Source organism: Euphorbia lathyris, chromosome 2, assembly GCF_963576675.1.
Source record: "Euphorbia lathyris chromosome 2, ddEupLath1.1, whole genome shotgun sequence".
In the NCBI taxonomy this organism is placed as follows: Eukaryota; Viridiplantae; Streptophyta; class Magnoliopsida; order Malpighiales; family Euphorbiaceae; genus Euphorbia; species Euphorbia lathyris.
Window position 1 is genome coordinate 19,443,779 of NC_088911.1, and position 6,245 is coordinate 19,450,023.

At 41.9% G+C, this 6,245-nt stretch overlaps 1 non-coding gene across 1 annotated transcript; it reads left to right on the forward strand.

Moving 5' to 3' along the window:
- Positions 1–5,204: 5,204 nt before the first annotated feature.
- On the forward strand, positions 5,205–5,277 carry TRNAA-AGC (transfer RNA alanine (anticodon AGC)). Its single transcript has one exon. It is a non-coding gene; the product is annotated as a tRNA-Ala (tRNA).
- Positions 5,278–6,245: the final 968 nt, after the last annotated feature.

Genomic DNA, 6,245 nt, shown 5'->3' on the forward strand with positions numbered 1-6,245 from the left:
CAGAATGTGCGTCGACTTCAAAGATCTGAACAAGGCATGTCCGAAGGATATGTATCCGCTTCCTAACATTGATATATTGGTAGATGGAACTGCAGGATATGAAGCTTTATCATTCACCGACGTGAAATCCAGTTACCATCAGATACCCATGGAGAAGGCGGATGAAATCAAAACATCATTCATAACTCACCAGGCGACTTATTGCTTCAAGGTGATGCCCTTTGGATTGAAAAACGCGGGAGCAACATACCAGAGGATGATGAACAAGATATTTTCAGACAAATCCGGCGAGAACTTCTCGATCTACGTTGACGACATGATCATCAAAAGCAAGAAAATGCAAGACCACCCGCAGGATATCAAAGAAATCCTGGAAGTGCTAATCAAATATGGCCTCAAATTGAACCCAGAGAAATGCACATTCGGAGCAAGAGCGGGAAAGTTCCTGGGTCTCATTGTTAGCGGCAAGGGAGTTGAGGCGAATCCCGAGAAGGTTAAAGCAGTAATGGAGATGAAAACGCCGAGGAGCATAAGAGAAGTACAGAGACTAAATGGACGGTTGGTGGCATTAGGGCGATTCATATCATGCTCAGCTAGGAGGTGTCTACCTTTCTACAATGCCATCAAAAAATCCAAGTCCTTTGAATGGACGCCGGATTGTCAAGAAGCATTCGAGGGGATGCATGATTACGCATCACTCGCAAAACCCTTAGGGTTAAACTCAAAAAACACTTAAATGTGTTGCCTATTAAAGAAAGGCGGATGCATGATTACGCATCACTCGCAAAACCCTTAGGGTTAAACTCAAAAAACACATAAATGTGTTGCCTATTAAAGAAAGGCGGATGCATGATTACGCATCACTCGCAAAACCCTTAGGGTTAAACTCAAAAAACACATAAATGTGTTGCCTATTAAAGAAAGGCGGATGCATGATTACGCATCACTCGCAAAACCCTTAGGGTTAAACTCAAAAAACACATAAATGTGTTGCCTATTAAAGAAAGGCGGATGCATGATTACGCATCACTCGCAAAACCCTTAGGGTTAAACTCAAAAAACACATAAATGTGTTGCCTATTAAAGAAAGGCGGATGCATGATTACGCATCACTCGCAAAACCTTATGATTAACCTTATGATTATATTATTTTCGAAAGAAAAATAATAGAGTAAGGCATAAAATTAAGCGAATAAACGAGTACTCAAAAATTGCAAAAAGGGTTTGGCCACCCTAGCGAAAGCAAAAATTACTATGAAGAATTACAAGTATGAAGTCGGCAAAAGGCAAGGATCATACATGAAAATAAAGTGACAATAATCGCACGTATAGGCAAAGCGGCAAGTGAAAGAAAATTAATATATACGGGCAGTTTGTTACATACAAAAAGTCCAAATATAAATTAAACTATGCTACAGCTTCCTCTCCTTCACCCCTATTGCTTTCCTCGCCTCCAGCGACTCCCTCATCTCCTCCAGTGGGCGGATCTACTTCAAGCGAATCCTCAACCCTCGAATCAATAACTGCTTCAGAGGGCGGTACCTCTTGCTCAGGCTGAGAGATGTCCTGTGGTGCCCCTTCTTCCGCATTCTGGGTAGGGATCTCGCCGATAATTGGAGATTCCTGAAAACTCTTCCAATCTAAGAGGAGTACCTCATCCATATCAGCATCCTCGGCTTCCAGCTTGTCCCACTTCTCAGTTAAATCCTTTTCAGGGATGGGAACCTTGGGGCGGTTAAGTACGAGACCCTGATGTCCATGCTCATAAGCGGCATGAATCCGCTCCCCATACCAGTAGATGCGGGCACCGTCTTCAGCCAGAATTTCCTCAGCCCTCTTCTTTTGTGTCTCCTTGGAATCAGCTAGATCATCGAGGGCCTTTCGCAGCTCATCGGACTTAGCCTGAAGAGATTTAAGAGCCTCCTCCTTCTCGCTCACAGCCTTCTGAAGGGCGCCTTCTAGGACCTTCACCTTCCCTTGGACATCATCATAAAGCGACTTCTGAGTCGCCAATTCAGTACCAAGACCTTCCAACTCCTTGGCTCGCTCGGCATCCCTTCGGAGAATGCCCTCAGCGAAATTGATAATCTGCATATAAGACGGCTCACGAATAAAAAAGGGCGAATAGAAATAGGCGGTTACAATGGACGCAAGATCCTTGAAAGAGAATGACAAGCAACAATATACCTCTACAGAACGCTTCTCGATCCCCTCCACAGCGGTAGGGAGCGGTACTTGTTCGCGCACACGGGAAGCAGAGGGAAGCCGCCCGAGGACATTGCATATGGAACAGACAATGTCCTTGCAAGAAAAACTCACGGCCATGCCAAAGGTCCTAGTCCACCATCCGCTGATGTCGGGAATTGGCTGCAAAAGCGTAAAGAAAAATATCAAGAGAACAGCAGATAGCTCATGAGGAAAAAAGTAGCAATATAGAAAGAGGGAATAGATCAAGATACCTCGTGAATTGGGGTACTGCTCTTTCCTTTGGATGAGGCGGATACGGGTGTACCGCCAACAGTAAGGGACACGGAGGTGTTCTTCTTCTTGGGACGAGAAGACTCTGTATCCGCACTTATCTTCCGCTTCCTCGTCAAAGGAAGATCCTCGGAGGCAGAAGCGGGACCTTGTGAAACGGAGGCCCTTACAGGAGAAGCCGCCTCAATGGAAGGAATCGTTCCTCCAGAAGAATCCGCCCCTACAACGGAAGCGGTTCCCGCCATCCGCTTCTTCCTTCTCGCTAGGGCTTTAGCCTCCCGATCTGCAGCGATTTGAGATAAAGGATCACCCCTGCAAAGGGTTAAAAGAAATCATCAACTTGGAAATAAAAAGTACCTTGTACAAAAACGCGATAAGGGATATAGACCACGCGATCCCCCTCGCAGTAGGCAATCGCTACTCGGCTCCTTAGCATATGGAAGGCCTGATCATATGTCCATACAAAAGGAGGGGTACTCTTCAGGAACTCGATGACAGCGGATTCTTCCTTGCTGGGGTAACCGAAGTTCAAACTCTTCACATTAGGCCGGCCCCAACGGCGAAGGAAGTTCAGATTTCCCTCATTAAACTTGATAAAAAAGTAAGAGCGATCCCACTCGCGGATCTTGTTCAGCTTCTCGTCAAAACCATAGTATCCGCTCTGGCGGATGAAAGTGAAATATCCCGCCGAACTCTTGAAATGATGAAGCTTGGAGAAAATTTTGAGCGAGAAAGGAACCTCCAAACAATCCGCCAGAAATTTATCCAGGGTCAAGTCGGCCCATCCATTTGGATGTAACTGCCCGGGTGCGATTCCGTAACCGCCGAGGACGGAAGCAATCTCATCCGCCAGCGGATAAGTGAAGCCGCAGATAATTTGGGCGACGAAAATGGTGAAATACCCCTTTGGGTAATCGCCCGGTCCTCTATCCTCCCCGGGAATGATGGTCTCGAGACCTTGGAGCCAAGGATATTGCACCCGCAAATCCTCAATGGTCTCGCGACAAACTAGGCTTCCCGACCTGTCCCTCTTTGGTAACAAACGGGGGGTTGGGACAGGTGGCGGAATCAACTTCTTAGGGTCAAAATCTAGACCCTCGTCGGTTGTATTCGCCAGATGGAGGAAGTCAGCGGGGTGGGAATCAGACCCATGAGAACTGGTTGAAACTTCATCAACCATCTCATCAACTTCATGAGAAACCTCGCGGACGTAGTTCTCATCGAACGGTGCGAAGTCGAGGTCGGGGTTCGACATGTTGAGGAAAAGAAATAAACAGAAGTAAAAAGCCGAACAAGGTACAAGTTATGAAGAGGAAAACTTACATGGGAAAGACAACACAGAGAAGTGACGAACATAAGAGGTCAACGCCGGAAAAGATGACGCCGGAAAAGAAATAACGAAAGAGGAAAAATTCACAAGTTTTTGAATTTTGAATAGACAAGCAAAAACGAAGCGTCCCCTATGAACAGACCCTAAAGGGCTCTTGTATCAAACTAAATGGGAGGCATGTGATGACCCGCGAGGCTAAACCGGGTCATATTCATTTCGCAGGCCCAGCCCATACTTAGACCCATGGTCTAAGATCGGATGGGACCCGAATAAAGGAAGCGGGCGCAGCGAGTAACCGCCCCGAATGGGACCCGAATAAGCGGAAACGGGTGAAGCGAGTAACCGCCCCGAATTCCTAAACGGAGCATCAAGACTCCCACTCAGAACCACGTTCGTTGCCATGAAAGCCACGAAAGGGACATGGTCTAAAAAGGGGAACCGCCCTCAGAACGTGGCCCACTAAGGAGTAACCGCCCTCGGCGGTTACCTAAAAAACACCTATAAAAGGCCTTAAGAACAAGGGAAAAAGGTACGTTCACATTTTTTGCCCTACAATATTATTGTCAAATTACCAACCCTCTTACAAAAACTGACTTGATCGTCGGAGAGTTTTCCCGGAGATCCCGTCTCCGGTTCTATTTTGCAGGTAACTCCGGCAGGGAATATCAAATCAGATCCGGCAAGTTATCACTTATAGATTAATGATGATATGTGTGAAGGAGAAAGCTGCAATTATACAACTAGAGAAGAAAACAATGAAGAACTTGAATTTTCTTTTTCCTTGATTTGGTATATGCTATTGTGTTTAGAATATGTTTATAAAAACTGCAGAATGGTTGAGTTTTTGTGCCTTGATTTGGGATATGTTGTGTTCAGGATATTTTCTTTGTGCGGGAAAGAAGAAGAACCCAGAGAAAATAAATACCTAATTTCCCTTTATCCCTAATTATTTTTTTGATGTGGCAATAGCTCCTCCACGTGTCACTGTGTTATTTGTTAATTCTCACATCAGCCGCGCGTAGAAGTCACATAGGTTTAGAATAATTAATGTACTGCAATTGGGTGTGTAGGAGGTTCAAAATAAGCAAGTATAGGTGTGTGATAGGTAAATATGAAAGTTCAGGGTGCCAAGGGAACAAATGTGTCAAGTTTAAGGATGTAATTATGTATTAAGCCTAACAAAATTGGTTTTTGTATATATAAAATAAATGAAGGAACTAAAAAAACTTTTTTTTTTTTTTGATAATGAAGGAACTAAAAAATTAGCTGAGATAAAATTTAAGAATTTGAAATACGTGCATAAACAAACATATCAACGGAAGAATTATCCACCATTTATTTTCTTATTTACAAATGAAACGTATAGATATTTTATATTACCATTAGAAACAAACAAGGGGATGTAGCTCAGATGGTAGAGCGCTCGCTTAGCATGCGAGAGGTACGGGGATCGATACCCCGCATCTCCATATTATTTTTTACGCTGTCCTTTTTAAGTAGAACGGCCTCCACCTTAACCCAGCCCATTATTGAAAAGCCCAAAGAATAAAAAATTCTAAATAAGCTATTTATTTCACTTTATTACAACTTAATTAGGGATGACTCGTTTCCCCCCTTTTTTATATTACTCATTTGCCCTTTTCAACGTGTGGATTATTTAAATGTTGTCTAGTTTTCCATATAATTAAATTTCTAAAGAAAAAATAAAGCAAAAGATTTTTTTTTCAATTAAAAAGATGGACCTCGATTATATACTAAACAAAATACACCATTTCTAAAATTAAAAAATATACACAAATATTATTTTTCAATAATGAATTATAAAAATTATTCCTCCATCCTTCCTCATGATATGATCTGTCAAACATATAGCTTAATTAATATGGATCTAATTAAATATTGCACACGAGAAATTGCATTATGCTTATAGAATCATATATTATTATTGTTAAGTATATAGAAATTAGAAGGAAATCAGCAGATTCTTATGATCTATTAAAATAATCAGTGTATTTAATTTTTTATTACTATAAATAAACAAGTAAAGTAAATCTATTTTAGTTTACATTACAAAAAATTGAATTATTTAAAAGCAAATAATCTGGACCAACAACTTCAAAATAGTTATATAGCTTAAATTTGTTTCAATAAAATCATTCAATTTTGAATTTTGTTAGATCATTCCGGCATGTATCGTAATGATGTCGTAACTGATACTCGAGCATAAGTTAACTCAGATGTCTAACCATATCAACACGTGACATCCACATTTCGGTTATTGTTATGGAGAAAAAGCTAAATTTTTTTTCCATAAAAATAACCGACACGTGGCTGACAGGTGGCACATAAAATGGATGTTATATGTCGTTTCGATCAGATATCTAAGTTGACTCATGCTCACGAGTCAGATATGGTATCATTCCGATGCATTTTAACT